Below are 16709 nucleotides of genomic sequence, written 5' to 3'. Positions count from 1 at the left end.
AGTTCGACGGAGAGGTGGTAAATGGCCTCAGATTGTTGAGTGGAGCTCACCACCTGTGGGAGTTGACTACTTGAGCAATAATAAGAAGCATGGAAATTCCAGGATTGATCGCGACCAACACGACGCTTGGATGGATACTGCAAGGACCCAGTCGTCAAAGTGCCTCTTTTGACGGCAACACTAACCTCGCGGCCTGTGTTTTTCAAGTGGAAACTACGAGTAACGATGACGCAATCTCGCAGATCCGACAGTCGTTCTGGCACCTGGAAGCAGCGGAGATCACAGATTCTGGCTAACGACACTTTCATGAGCCCACTGCAAGCGTCCAAGCAATTATTCGAAAAGAAAATGGGAAAAGTACAGTGGCACTGCCTCAAAAAGATGGCTCGAAACCGACACTTGGAACGAATCATGATGCCACACTCACTCGTTCAAAAAAACTGACAAGGTAATCGACAAAAGAAGGCTTATTGGAGCTACACAGCGCAACCGTCTGGCAATGCATAGTGCCAGGACATGCGTAAGTGTTTCCTAATGACGCTACCATCCATCGAGATACCCATTGTGTATCCCAACGAAAAAAAATATGAGGTAAATCTTTGACTGCGAACTTTCAAGTCTCGTTCCACGCTTCGTCAAACAAGCAAGGAATACGATCTCTCAACGAATGCGTTGGTATAAGGAAGAACCACAAGCCAGAAAGGATCATCGTCACGAGGTCCCAATTAACACCAGTCTCGGCGCATCGAGGGCGTTCGAAGTTTATTTCACGTGGCGACCATTGGTTGGGTGGTTCATGAGGCAGATTTGCCACAAAAGTCAAGTCTTTGTTGCTCAAGGCACTTTGAAAGAACAAGCTCAGCTGCGAAGAAACGGAGAAAGTGCAACTGGAAGTAAAGGCGGGTGCAAATTCAAGACAGTTCACCTACACGCGTACAGATGCAAAAAAGCCCTCTCCGATGTTTCTGGTGAAATTTTCCGTTGGACGGTCATCACAGGCTTCTCTTAGTCGAAACAAGCACGACTACGAAGCTCGAAGCGCTCAGGCTAGTAGGCGTGACAGCAAACACACAAGATACCGCCGGGAGCAGGTATACCTATAAGGAAGAGTACAAGTTAGACCTGGTGGTACACCTTGACCAAGCATTCTGTAGCAGCAGTCTCCAAGTAGTTGGTGCAGTGATTTTCGAGGCACCCAACACAGAAGTACTTGGCCCCCACGACGAATCATGGATGTCGACCCTGGTTAAGATGACATAACCCGAGTTTGCAGAGTGAAATCCCAACATGGAAAGCTTTTAAGAAGATCAGTACAGGAATTGTTCAAGCTCGAGTTCTGCAGCTCTACTGGGGAGCAGGAGTATGTAGGAAGAGAAGAAAGGAATAAACGTGTGCAGGTGAGCACCACAAGAAAAGAAGGAAAAGATGAAACCATGAATGGCGTTCGGTGTGGTTTCTTCGCTGATTCAGTTTTTTTTTTTTTTCACACCGCATATGCTGAAGTCACTAAACGGCTCAAACACCGTACACAAGATTTTGTACATCTCCTAACCCTCTAAAATAGGAGGCCAATGTCATAAACAAATGTTTTAGTGTAGTGCTGTGGGCACGTTTAAATTGGGCACGTATTCTTTAACTGAAATTGTTCGTATAGAAACATTTTAGCGAATCCTGGTGCTAGACACATAATTAGCGAATGTGACCCGCCAATGAAAAATGACATTTGTGCGAACGAGAATCCGGCCCCTATTTATGACACTTTCGATCACGCTGAAAAAAAGAAAAAAAAAACGCCAGGCCTGCGCGAAAGGCGCAGCGCAGTCACAGCGAAAGCTAGAAGAGCGGCTTTTCAGAGCCTTTTCTAAACACTCATTGGGTAACTGCTGCTAGCACACTAGCTGGGTACCCACTACGTCAATAATATTAATAATAATAATTTCTGAGTACTAGACCAGCATTCGCTATGCTATTTTACGTCATTCTTCTGAGAAGCGTTGTATCCGTTAAACGCTTGCAAAATTTTCTGCCAACTGCTCATGCAGTGAGTGGCTGATGACAACGAGTAATAATGCCTGAAATGGGTATGCACCACAGTTAATAGGTGATCAAAAACAAGCTTTTGTAATGGGTTAGAGCGTTAGACAACCCATTCGTTAAGTTATTCGCATTGTGTGACGCCTCGTAGTTGTTTTGCTGTGCTAAAATGTTCCTTTCCCAACATCAAGCCTGCCTAAGGCAAGTTTGCGAACAAATCCCTGGCGCCGGCGTGGCTCAGTGGTGGAATGCTGGGCTGGCACGCAACGGACCCGAGTTCGTGCCCCCTGTGTCCTTGGTACTAGGTTTTTTTTTCTTCTTATTTCGCGATAGTGGTTACGGACACCGGCGGCGGCGGACAACTGCGGCGCCACGCGCGACGGAAGTTTTGATTTCATAACAGCTTCGCAGTAAAGAAAAAAACTTAGTATTAAGGACACAGTGGGGCTCTAACCTGGGTCCGTTGTGTGCCAGCCCAGTATTCTACCACTGAGCCACACCGGTGCTTTTTTTTTTCTTCTTTAATGCATGAAACCATCACCATTAGTTGTGAACTACGCACAACATACTTCATCAGAAGTCAGACATCCGTGTGCTCAGATTTGGGTGCACGTTAAAGAACCCCAGGCGGTCAAAAATATCGGACCCCTCCACTAGGGCCTCTCATAATCATATGGTAGTTTTGGGACGTTAAACCCCACATATCAATCAATCAAGAAGTCAGGCAAACACACACAAGCGTCCAGAAGGGGAAGCCACTCCGGAATGAAGTCAAAAGTCTCAACAACACTGTGCACTTGAGCAGCTACGTCTCGAAAGACTGATCTCGTCGACCGTGAAAGCTTGGCGTGTCTATCAGCATGCAAAGTTTCTATAGTGAATACAGTCCCAACAACATAAACAGGTCACATGGATTATTATCGGTCAGGCTCTTTTTAAAAGGAAGGAATGAAATGTCATGAGGTGAGAAGTTTTTTGTATTGTTCTTTTTAGAATGTCCCAAAAATAAAATACGTCACCATAACGAATGAAACGATGCTCCATTGCCTCAGGTTGGTTGCAGAGTCTACAATTCACTGTACACGGCACATATATTGATTTTTCTTTCGGCCACGTTTTCACTGGCAAAGTGGAAGTGTGCAGTTTAAAGAAAGATGTTTTCGCTGAAGGATATATCTGCATTATATGTATACACGCAATAATACATCACGAGCAGACAAAAGCGAATATGCCATTCGATAAACGCGTTCAGGGAAAAGGTTATTCACAAGTGCAGCGGTTAACTTTGTTCTGTCAAGATTATACAAATGCTCAAAACTAAATCTGGTTTTCGAAAAATTGGCAGTATCGACAATTTCTCTTAGGAATCCGCGCAATGGCGATCCCTGAGCAACGCCTGTTGTGACATTATTAAAAGGAAGGTGGCAACATAGATTATTTCGAAGGACCGCTAAAAGTCACAGCTTTGCCGCAAAGGCAAATCAATTAACGCGATAGCAACAAATCGGAAAGTCACGAACACAATGGCAAGCAGATCGAAACGTGCCCCGCGTTTCTCATGTGCAAATGACGCACGAAATGTACTCACAGGTATAGATGACAGCGAATAAGCGTCTCAGTTGTTACTTCGCTGTGTCTGAAAAGCACGCCCTTTTCGCAAACGGAGACTGTGCGATGATTGCAGTGACCTTTGTGCACCCGGTAACTACAACAGAATCGCTCCAGTGAAAGCCAAAGGCCAGCCAAGACGTACGATCCTCCCCAACTCGAGATAAGGGCGCCTAAATGAGCGTCCACCCCTCTCCTCTCCACAGGGCAAAGTACGCGTGGGAAATGAAAGCGCGTGCTGAATCCTCGTGACGTTGTGGCGACGCGTGCTCATTGCGCCATCTTGCTGGTAATGCTGAAAACACGATAGTTAGCCCTGATATGCCCACAAACAGCGGTAAGTGGTAGATATAACTAGCTTGCCGTTTGAACATTCAAGGAGGTGCTCATTCGTGACTGAGTGATTAACGCATCGCATTCACTATTTAGTGGCCCCATGTTCGATTCCGTTGAGTGGTCACCTACACGTTCAGTGATCACTGTCTGTAGCCGATTTGTCAGCAATTTCGCTAATATTTTGTAGTCAACGTTAAGTGACAATATAGGCGTATATCCATTAACTATATTTAAGGCTTCAGGATCAGTACTTATTCAAATTATTGTTGTATGGCTCTGATAAAAAAGGGGAGGGGGGAGTTCATCACGTTCATAAGCTTCTTTAAAAAGTTGCTCAAGGAAAGGTCTCAGAAGTTCCTAAAATGCTATGTAAAATTCGCCATTAAGGCCATCTGAGCCACGAAATTTGTTCTTATGCAACGTTGTTATTGCAAATTTAATTTCTTTTTTGAATATGGGCCAATGAAAAGTGAGCCTGTCTTCTTGTAAGGGGGGCACAAGGCGATGAAGTGGTCAGCTTCTTCCTCAAAATTCTCCTGAAGCTCTGCCGTAGAAAACAAATCGTTGTAGTAATCCTCAAATGCGGCTCTTATTTCACGTGTCTCTGTGCAAAGAGAGCAAGCACCGTGACTCAATTTGCAGTATCTGTTTAGACAGTGCATATCCCCGAGAACTTTCTTAGTGGGTTCCTCTTCAGTGAAATGAGTAACACGAGAACGAATCATTGCTCCCCTGTATACATATGAATCGTGTTTTTGTATCTGTGCTCGAATAACATATATCTCATTCACGTACAATCCCGGCTGTTGACTTTCAAAAGTATGGAGCTCAAAGTAAATAAAAAAGGAGGCGCTTTTCAGCGTTTTTTCCCCCTTTGAGCTATTTCACACGAAGCACTAGTCACCTGGTACTTAACTTTGTTTTAACCTTTCCCATGTATTTATTTATTTATTTATTTATTTATTTATTTATTTATTTATTTATTTATTTATTTATTTATTTACAGTACCTACAGCGCCCGCGAGGAGCATTAGTGTAGGGGGGAGATAACGATTTCGAAATGAAGAAAGGCGACAGTCCATTAACACTGAGTTGAACATAAAAGAAATACAGATACATAATAAAGCATCCAATGGTGACACGTAATAAACATTGACGTGTGTGAAGGTACAACAGCAAGAAAAAAAAGAAAAAAAAGGCATTGGTTAGGAAAGATTGGCAGCTGTCGACACTGCGTTGCCTCTTGTACCAATTCTTTGACTATTTTTACAAAACAATCGTCGCGCAACAACGGTACGTTAAGGTTCTATAGGTCCCGGTTTAGAGGAACCTTACGAAAATTTTTAGGATCCCAAGAAACGGTGACCAAGCGATGGTTTGTAAAAAAAGACCAGGCCTGCGCGGAAGGCGCAGCACATGTCACAGCGTAAGCTAAAGAGCGGCCTTTCAGAGCATTTTCTAAACACTAGTTGGGTAACTGCTGCAAGCATGCACACTTGCCTGATACTCACTATGGCATTATTAATAAAAAAATTTTGTGTAGTAGGCTGGCATTTGCTATGCATTTTTTCGTCATTCTTCTGAGAAGCGTGATATCCGCTAAGCACTTGGAAGGTATTTTGTGCCAATTGTTCCTGCAATGGCTGACGACAATGAGGAATTGTGCCTAAAGTTGGTATCCCCCTGAGTGGGTACGAGCCACGGCTGTGGAATCATCATCATCATCATCATCGTCATCATCATCATCATCAAGTTGGTATGCGCCCCAGTTAATGGGTGAACAAGAACAAGCTTTTGTAATGGTTTGAAGCATTGGATGACCCACTAGTTATGCTATTCGCATCGTGCGACGATTGGTTGTTCTTTCGCTGTTTTAAAACGCTTTATAAGTCGTATTAACGTGATTGCTTTCCCAAGATCAAGCCTGCCTAAGGCAAGTTTGCCAACAAGTTCAAATCACCGGCGTGGCTCAGTCATTCTGCTCCTGGACGCCGGTCGGTGCAGACGCAGGATGTAAAGCTCGTACCGAGCAGCGACAGCGGCCGACGCCGGCCGCGGTATAGCGTCTCCCCTCGTTGCAAAGAACTACAGGATTATTCTGCCTTCGTTGCCATCGGGTGAAGCGATGCCTCGAGCAGTAGCTCTATCTACACTGCGACATCAGCTAGCGGCCGACCGTATCGAATCGACGACTTCGAAAAGCTCTAAAAGACTTGGGCATAATACAGCAAGGAAGTTTTTTTTTGGGACGTTAAACCCCACATATCAATCATCAAATCAACAGCAAGGAAGTGGCATCGGGGCATACCAGATGTCGCATGTGTGGTAATAATGAACATGAAGACCGAGCAAGCGAAGAAAGCGCTGACAGAAGCAGGCATTCTCAAAGTTAAAGACCAGGTATGTCTCGTCATTGACCCGACGCGGCAAGAGAGCAAGATCAAATTGCACTGGCTAGCGTTTGATGTTACAAAAGACGCTATTCGACGTGCCTTCTACGGCGACGTCAAGGAGGAGACCGATGACCGATGGAGAGTCGAGGATTTTGAAGGAGTTGAATCGACAACTTGTGTTATACGCATGCAACTACAAGATGGCGTTTCTGTAAATCAACTGCCGCATCAAATGCGAATTGGCAGCAGTATATAGTATATAGTGCCAGGAAGACCTCCTTTGTGCTTGCGGTGCCGAAGCACGGGGCACATGCGACGCGATTGCTAAGTTCCAAGATGCAGCGAATGCCACTCTTTCGGTCATGAGCAAGTTGAGTGCAACCGTTCGTACGCCCGATCTGCATGACGACGATCTGAGAATCAACAGAGCGAACTTCTCATGGATGAAGATGAATCGGAACAGGCATCTTTACCTGCAACATCACAGAAGCAAACGATCGGACGACGCGCCGGTGCTGAACAAAAGTAAGAAACTTTCTGCAGCTCTTGACACGAACGCCGAGCGGAAGATGGGATATCCAGTGGCCACTGACTGTACCTCAACGACGAGCAAACAGATGCGTCCTGCGCCTGCGATGCACGCCGCGTCACAGCCGCAAACAACGTGCCCTGAAATGTAGGCGTCCCAGACCAATGTCACTTGGACTCCTCTAAAGTCAGCTCCGCAGTATTCATTAGCGAACGAAACACATGAAAGTGAAGGTTTGCTTCGTGACCTGGGTAGCCAAAGGATGGAATTAGAATTGGCGTCTGCGAAATGCCATCACGACTTGGACGACGGCGCTCAATCAGACGAAACACAAGTGAAGTCAGAAGTGCAGTGGAAGATGGTCATTGGAGGCAAGAAACGAAACGCTGCCCGACAACCGTCGTCGTCGCTCAAACGCGACGATGGCCGCGCAAACTAAAGGTGAACAACATGGATCCACCCTGGACGACGAGAGCCCAACGAGTGAAAGTGCAGGGCTTTCAGCCTGGACCCGCTCACCAATTTCGCCACTGAGCGGGTTCGTGAAAGCAGCGACGATCAACGTACGAGAATTGGCTTCCAGAAAGAAACAGACCCAGCTCTATAGACTAGCCATGGACCAAGACCTGGACATTATATATTGCTGTTCAGGAAACCAAAGTGGAGAGCGTGGACGCCATTGAGAGCCTACTACAACGTTTCACCGGACGCTACAGTGCCAGCATCAATCATGCAGTTGGTAGGTCGGCAGGGTGTGTGATCTTTGTGCGGGATAGTTAAGGTGCCACTGTTTAAAATGTCACGTCTTATTTGTCCGGAAGGTTTGTTGTTTGGGATTTGGCTTTCTTCTTTACTAATTGGCGAGTGATTTGTTTACATGCACCTGTTGAAGTTGATGAACGGTGCGCAACATTCGAACAAATTTGTGCTTATTGTGAATGCGATCGCATAGTTATCCTGATGGGAGATTTTAATTGTCTGATCAGGGCCAGTAATAAAACAAGTACATCCAATTTTAATGATTCAAGCACAGTAACGTTAAAGAATCTAATGTCTGACTTGGACCTTGAGGATGTTGCAGAGTGTATTGGTAAAGGACCAACACTGTATACGCTTTTCAAAGGCTCCAGTCATGCGCGCCTAGATAGGGCCTATGTGTCACTGGAATTAGTTCTGATTATCAGTAAGTACAATGTCCTCCCTGTTTCATTTAGTTATCATTGCTTAGTATCATTTGTAAAAGGTAAAAGAAACAGACGTAGACCAGTATTTAACTAGGACATGTGGAAGCATTTTCTCTAATCTCTTTGAAGATGAGATATTTATGGACAGTGTTCGAGAGGAATTGGTAAACATAGACAGTGGAGACCAAAATTGTGTAATGAAATGCGAACAATTTAAACACGTTATTAAATAGAAAGGTATAGAGCACTCAAGTGTAATAAAACACGCAAAGAGGGAAGAAGAAAGAACCCTACGCTTAAATCCGAAAGAACTGCTAGCACAAGAAAGCAAAACACCAGGTTTATTCATTCATGATATAAGGCCAGTAAAATCAAAATTGGAACAATTGTTCAGGAGAAGTATTGTGGTGTGCAGATAAGGACAAGGGCGGAGAAAATTACCGCAGGAGAGAAGCCGACCAAAGGAATGCTCGGACTTGAAAAACGGAACACTCAGCGGAACGCTATACATCAGATTGAATACATGGGTAGTGTTACAAGTGAACAGAGATATATAGAGGATGCTTTAGATGAGAACTACACCACACTATTTGATAAAAGTGAAGTAAATATCGATGGATTCAAGAATGAATTTTAAAATTAATACCAAAGATTGAATATTGCAGGAAAGACAGCTTAAAACTTCCAATTTCTGAACCGGAAGTGGCAAAAGCAATCATTGTCCTCTATTTGGGAAAGCCCTGGGGACCTGACTAGTTAACGGCCGCATTTTATAAGGAATTCAAACACGAACTAACACCGATCTTAGCAGCGGTTTTTAACGAAGCTTTAGACGAAGTTCTACCACCTTCTTTTCTGCTATTTCATGCTATTTTAATTCCAAAAACTGAAGACCCAGTTAAATTATGTGAGGTCGTACAGGCCAATCAGTCTATCATATATCGACTACAATATTTTGATGAAAGTGTTATCAAGGAGACTGCAGACAGTTATCAATACCATTGTAGGCAACCACCAGACATCTGGAATTAAAGGGCGCACTATATTCACAAACATTCACAAGGCACAAAGTTTATTGGAGTGCTGTGATGCCACAAGCGATCACATCGTGATGATCCAGATAGCCGAGTACCCAATAAAATTCTTTTTCTTTTGTTAGACTATGTCAATGTTAGTAATGCGATTCACGATACAGTTCGAACGGCATATACTAGCTGGATGTAAAACTCGGCTAATCATCAACAAAGTTCTTGGTGAAAGAATTAATGTCAAATATTCAGTGCGATAAGGTTGTCATTTGTCTTCCCTTGTATTTTCGATTTATATAGAGTCATTTTGCCAAAAAGTCTTGAAAAGCAGTAACATAGAAGGGTACAAACTTCAAGAAGCTGAAGTACGGGTACCAGCATACATAGATGATATAACTGTGTTTTGTAAATATTACGAAAGTATCACTGAAACCACAAAAATCGTGAACCTTCATTCTAATACGAGTGGCAGTTCGGTTAACTGGAGCAAGTGCGTGGGTTACTGGCACGGCGAATGGCCTGTGACTCGAATTCATGGCTGGTATTTCATGGACTACTACTTCAGTGTGATACCTAGGTGTGCCATCAATGGGCAGAGTGTCAAATATGCACGGACGCATCGTTTCCTGGGCATAATAATCGACAGAAGTCTTTCGTGGAGCCCACATTGTGCGTACTTGAAGAAGAGACTGCTATCTATTGTGCATATAATGAAATTCATGTGCGGGAAAGCATGGGGAACTTCTGTGGCCTCCATGCTACAGCTGTACAGGGCCCTATTCTGGGTCTATTGCGCTACAGCTTGCCGGTACTGACTAACACTTGCAAATCCAATACTCATTCAGTGGAGAGTTTGCAGGGTCAGGCACTGCGTATCTGCCTAGGACTGCCCCGATGCGCTTCTACTTATGCCACAATCATGCTTGCCAAAGACCATCCGGTCAGGACATATAGAGTTGTGGATTGCCTCAGAGCGCACATTCGACATGCTAGCCGTGTCCCCGACCACCACTTGGCCCTTCTACCCTCCGGAAGACCACGTGCTACGTTTTCAGACGTCATAGCCAAGCACCTAAACAGCATTCCATCAGGATATACGCCAGCTGCGAGAATGGCATGTCCTTTGTGGTGCCTCGACCAGCCGCAAGTACGTCTAGAAATTCCGGAAATCAAAAAGAAAAGCAATCACTCCAGAGTAGCATTGAAGAAAGCAACACTGCTATTATTACATGAGTTGTACTTAGACCGAACGCAGATATACACTGATGGGTCCGTCTCGTCCAGCAGCTCATCAGGTGCCGCTGTAATTCCGGCTGCAGCAATGACAATCAAGTTTAAGTTGTCGCATATGACTACATCTACGGCATCAAAGCTTGCTGCTATAAGGGCTGCTTTACAATATCTCGTTCAAGAACGTCCAGGAAAATGGGTCATATTCTGCGATTCGAAGGCAGCGCTTCAGAGTTTGCAGTCTGCCATGCGTAGGAGGAGTCATGACCAATTGGTACAAGAAATAAGACATTACCATCATGAAGCTCTAGCACGAGGGCATGATATTATATATCAATGGCTGCCTGGACATATCGGTATTACCGGAAATCAATTAGTCGATGATGCAGCCCGCTCAGCCGATGAAGGAACCCGTGAAGTCCCGATTCCTCTATCAAGGAATGATGCAGCAAGACAACTTTACCTGCTGGCTCGAGATCTCACACGCACGTTCTGGTCGTCTACCAGCTTCCAAAGGTGTCAATTTTATGAACTGGATCCTTCGCTCAAGCTAAAGCTACCATCACAACTTTCCCGCTCCGATGCAACACTGTTATGCCGCCTTTGGTTGGGTGTTGCATTTACAAAGGTGTACTCCTTTCGCATTGGTATGGCAGACACTCCTACATAAGACTACTGCGGAGCTGAAGAGACCATCGAACACGTCCTGTGCAGCTGCGCTTGCTACGACACACAGCGATGCCAGCTCCGGATGGTTTTGAATCAACTTGACCCCGGACCATTTTGTGTGCAGAAGATACTAGGACATTGGGCATCTGCCTCAGTTGCCCAGAAAGCAACTAAAGCACTGCTACTTTACCTAAAGTCAACAAACCTGAGCGACCACCTGTAGACTGTGTGTGCTCCCCGAGTGTGCTCGTGATTGTGTTTACCTTCTCGTCTTTCTGCAACCTCTTTTCTCCCCTTTATCCCTTCCCCAGTGCAGGGTAGCAAACCGGATGTGCGTCTGGTTAACCTCCCTGCCTTTCCTTGCATCTTTATCTCTCTCTCTAGGTGTGCCATTGGAATATTATTGTAACAGTGAACCGTACTGGCGGCGTCAGGCCCTGGAGCAACGAGAAAAATCTGAACAACTTAAAGGTTTTCAGCTATCAATTTTTGCCAGAGCGACCTTTTGTAACCTATTTTGAGTCAGTAAGCTCTGATATGCCCTTCAAGTATTGCATTGTTCACGTGTGAATGTACAGAAGCTTTATCGAATGTTTGCTGTTTTCTTGCGGGGCTCTTCTTGGGAGCGAACAAGTAGAACTAACTTATCCAGACGGGTTCGCTCTGGTGGGCTTGGTCTGTGTCATTTGTACCTTCGGCAGTTAGTTAATCGGTTCATGTTTTTCTGAAATAATCGAGACCCATTCATATGTACTGTAATACAGCTTAGACTTGGGAGACGGTTGCCAGAATTTGTGGTAGCATCTGGTCACATGAAAGGAAGCATTAGAGCTTACCTAAAAGAAGATGTTGATTCATGTCTCTTTCTAAAAACACGTTTTTCATTGGAATATTTCAGTACAGTTTCGTGTAAAAAGTTATAGAAAAATCTAGTAGAAACAGTTCTTCTTGTTCTTCTATATAGAACATTATGCCGTGTAGGCCCAGGCCAGAACGTCTTAAGCCATGTAAAAAAAAATGGAGGTATCACCTGGAGCAAAATCCTTTTTCTTAAAATTGCACACTGGAACCTTGCCCGTGAAAACATAGATGCAAGAAAATGGCTTATTCGTTCTTTGGGGCGATGATTGTCTTTTCTGCAAAAAGCCGGAAACAATCGAACATGTTTTCATTGGCTGCTGGGATGCAGTATTTGTCTAGGATGTTCTCCAAAGAACTTTGAAAAAGGATCTGCCTCTTGATGCCTATGGCATCAGATTTCGTCCAGTATCAAATCAAGAAGGAATACCTTTCGACCTAGTTTTGTTACTGGGCCTGCACAGCTTATGGCAATCTAGAACGGTGGTGCGGCATACTGTTGTTAATGCACGTCCGGTTCGGCAATACTTTTTTCAATCTGTCTGTTCATTCGTGGAATCACAAAAGGTTCAACAAGATGTGCCCGAATGGCTTCATCGAGTAGAAAGTCTTCTACAGATAAAGGAATATTAAAAAGCCTGTTAACTTTGACGCTTTTTAATTATTTCTTTTGTTCATGTTTGTCCTTTGTTTGATATATATTTGTTTGTGAATGTTGTATGTACAAGGCAATAAAGACAAAAAAAGCGGCACAGCCCAGAGGTAGAATACTGGGCTGCACCCAGCGGACCTGGCTTCGAGCCCCACTGTGTCACTGGTATTAGGTTCTTTCTTTTAATTTAGTGTGATGTAGTTATGAACACCGGCGGTAACGGCGGCGGCGGCAGCAGCGACGGACAACTACGGCAGCGAATGACCCGAGTTTCAATCTCATAACAGCTTTCGCTGTAAAAAAATTATGCGTGGGTGTAAATTTGTTTCTTTCCTTCTCTAATCATACATGAAAGTGCTTCTGTGTTTTCTTCTGTTTTCGAGTTTGCAAAGCTCTGCTGCATATAGAACGTGCTATATATTACGAAACTCGCAGGTGCAACCCAGGTACATATGTATTTTAGTATCTCAGCCTAGGAACATTTCTTTTCTGTGTGAGCTACATTAAATTATTAGTGCATTAGCAAACCGCATTTATAAGTACCATTTAATGTTTGGCATAGTTTTGTTTTGCACAAAAAGTATCATGTCAGATAGGAAAAATAAGAGACGCTGCCGATAGTTATCGACATCTTTTAAGCACACTCAATAAAAAAAGAGGCAAAGGCTCTTTGATTAGCAATAACACTGCAGGAAACCGAACGTTTGAAGCAGAAACAGCATGCATGTATGATCGCTTGAAATTTTTTAAGCCCTGACTGCCCTAACCTCACGTACGCGTTACAACGCACCATCGCGTGGCCTGCTAGTTCTCTGTGCGCACTCTTTCTATTCATAGGAACGCCACGTAACGCCGCCAGTCTACATGCCACACGCTGACGTGTACGTGTGGTAAGGGCTTTACTCTTCGTCACCTCTCATGCAGTAACCAGAGTTTCACAAGCGCGTAGACTGCAACAACAAAGGTCCATGAATAAATCTAACAAGTGATATTCCCACTCCTACCTTTGTTTTTGCACTCACCCTCTCCTCCACTTCTGTTTTGGTTAAGGAAGATGATACGATACGTCCATACACATGCGACAATAGTAAGCAGTTGATGCTTCGAAAAAGACAAGACCACTGGTTAAAGCGTTGGCTCCAGCGAAACCCCCTCCTTGAAAATCTTTCGTCCCAGACAAGGCTCAGACGTTGGAACCCTCACCCCTGATAAGCGCTTATAACCTCTACAGTTGTGGAGGTTTAGAACTGCAAGGTAACTTTTTCACAATATGAGGCATTATGCGGGAAAGCCATCACACACACAAAAAAAACAATTGAAAAAAAGAAAACTTGTACAAGCATTTTCACTGTTGGTGAAACACAGCACTCACTGTAAAACTCATTCATATACACAATATAATGAATGACTTCATGGGTATGCGAAAGTTAATTCTAGTTGAACTACCCTTAAACATACTCGCTGTCTAACGGCAGGATGAGTATTTTAGATTTGTTTTGTCAACACAAGCTTGTCTATCTGGGTATTTCTCAGATAGCCTTTAGGACAAGTCACTTGCTATCCGTGAAAGCCTAACATGCGATTACGTCGCAACTCTACGCATTTGCAGTGACGCCTTTTAAGTTGACGAAATAACAAGGGCAAAGATTTCGAACGGTCTCGAGACGATTTGTCACTGCGGGTCGAGCATCCTGTGGGGTCACATCAGTGGCAATGAATTACTTCACTTTTTTTCTATTTAAAATAGAAAGAAATGCTTAGCATGGACACAGGGCCAACATGTAGTAAGGTCGTTAGCGCACAGTGTAGGTCGACACTACCTTGACATCATAGTCAAGCGTGCTTCACAGGTACAGGGAGACATTTAGAGTGCGCTACGCGCATTCCTCTCAAACCTTACAGTTTTCAAACAGTCGACTACTAGGCAGCGCTAATGTGCGAACCCACAGCGATCCAAATCATTGGCAAAATCGTGCAAAAACAATGCATTTCTTCACGCGTCATATAGCTGCAGAGCGAACGCTGTAGTGTACCTTAAGCTGAAACTCGTCAACTATTGTATCACTTCATCCTGCAGAGCAACTTTGCAAAAGACGCAAGCCTGATTTTGGAGCAGCAAGGTTGACTTGAAGTGTTAACTAGAAAATAGGGTTTTTTTTTTTCGTTTTGCGGGTGTATACCTTTCCCTTTTAAAAGTCAAAAACATCTTGGCATTTCAAAATATTTCATATCTCTCGTATGTACGGCCTATTACCTTGATCTAAAGTAGTCCGAGCCAGTGATTACGGTGAATTTTAGCTCTTGTTGTTATGACGTGAGAATGGCAGCAATATCCAGCAAGAAAATGCACCGAATGCTCCGACGCTAGTGGAAACGCGCGGGAGACGCTTTGGGCATCGCCATTTTAAAAGAGTAAAAGAAACACAGTGCCTTGTAGATGGAATGGTGTTTCAACTCCACTTACGTGAAAGTTACGGAGGGGCTAAGTATGAAGTGTGCACCGGTGTTTCTTCCTTTAATCGTCACCGGTTCCCTAATGCACCATCACTTCACAGATATGTTTCAGGAAGTGGTGTTTGAAATAAATGACTTCACCTAAGAGATTTACGTTTGTGTGTCTGGTTGTAGATAAAAAACTCGAACACTTTAGAAAATGTCGTTGTGGATTCTGACACTGTTGGCTAAGCCAAACGTGATGTTTTAGGCAGCAACAACGAACCTTTAACTCATGTTGTGTACAATATGAAGTGGTGACGAATAGTGGTATTTACCCAATTTTTGTGGCGCTGACCTGTTTGCGACGAACCGTGACGACGACAACATGACACGCCGACAAGCTGAGATCTTCAGGCTCTTCACCCCCAAAGTAAATAACGACATTTTAAGTGTTCCACAATGCAAATATATGAAAACCGAACATAGTAAACTCACAGGAGAAAGCTTTTGCAGAAAACAAAATTAATGTAGCAGATAACAAAACGAGAAACTAAGGTTCATCGTGGTTAACAGCGCGAAACACCCGGACAGGAGCGATAGAAGGACACGGTACAGCGCTGACTTTCAACTGAAATTTTTATTGAAAACACGAGAATATATATATAGACAGAACAGAAGACCTCGTGACCAAACCAGCCCCCTCAATCGATAAAATTATACACGGCGACAAGGCTTTGTCATGTGCACGCAATCTTGCCACAAAAATAACACATACTTCAAACTATAAGATTCCAATGTCGCCAAGAAAACCGGGCATGAGCAGACGAATGAACTTTAGCCACTATCTAACAAAGATAATTCATTACCAAGTAAGGCGATAGACGGCTGGCTAACGCATTGAGACCCTTTCTTATTTATAAAAAATGCCTCCATAATTTCTCTTGAAAGCTTGTCTGGGTGCTTGAAGAGTACTTTTGTTTTTTCAAAAAGTGGGTGGCATCCACATTCGCGGCAATGCAAAGACAAATGTGAATGCGCAAATCCTTTCAAGGAACTGTGGTGTTCCCTTAGCCGTATATTGACACAACGCCCGGTCTGACCAATGTACTCTCGCCCGCATGAAAATGGGGTTGAGTACACGACATTCTGCATGCACGGGAGAAACTTCATAGTATGTTTGATACTACACTGCTGATAAATTCCAGTCTTCCTGCCTTCTATGCGAGTGTTTACTGCCTGGCAAAGTCCCTTAAGCTTCGTTCTGCTTGAAAACCCAACGTTTAATCTGAACTTAGATGCTACTTTCTTTAATCTGTGCGAAAAAGAATGAACATATGGAATGTAGACAGAACGGCTAAAATCTTTTTCTTTCACTCGGGAAGACTGCCCCTTGACCTCACGCAGCAGCTTATCGCAAGTCGTAGAAATGATAGAGTGAGGAAAGCCTGCATCACGCAGCCTCGCCACCTGATAGTTAACGCTGTCAAGCATACGATGGGGACAACTCTTATTGAGGGCGGACCTTATAGCGGAAGTGGCTATACCTCGTTTAATCAATTTCGAGTGCCCTGATCTGAAATCAAGAAGAGACTTCTTTGACCTCGGTTGATAGGTCCAACACACATGTTCCGCTTTGAAAGACAGTCTAAGGTCTAAGAACTGCAACTCCTCCTTTTCAGGAACCTCAATAGTAAACCTAAGACCTTGTCCCTGTTCATTAAACAACTTTACGACGTCCACAATCGATCTTTG

Source organism: Rhipicephalus microplus, chromosome X (assembly GCF_043290135.1).
Source record: "Rhipicephalus microplus isolate Deutch F79 chromosome X, USDA_Rmic, whole genome shotgun sequence".
Taxonomy (NCBI): domain Eukaryota; kingdom Metazoa; phylum Arthropoda; class Arachnida; order Ixodida; family Ixodidae; genus Rhipicephalus; species Rhipicephalus microplus.
This window is presented reverse-complemented; position numbering follows the sequence as displayed.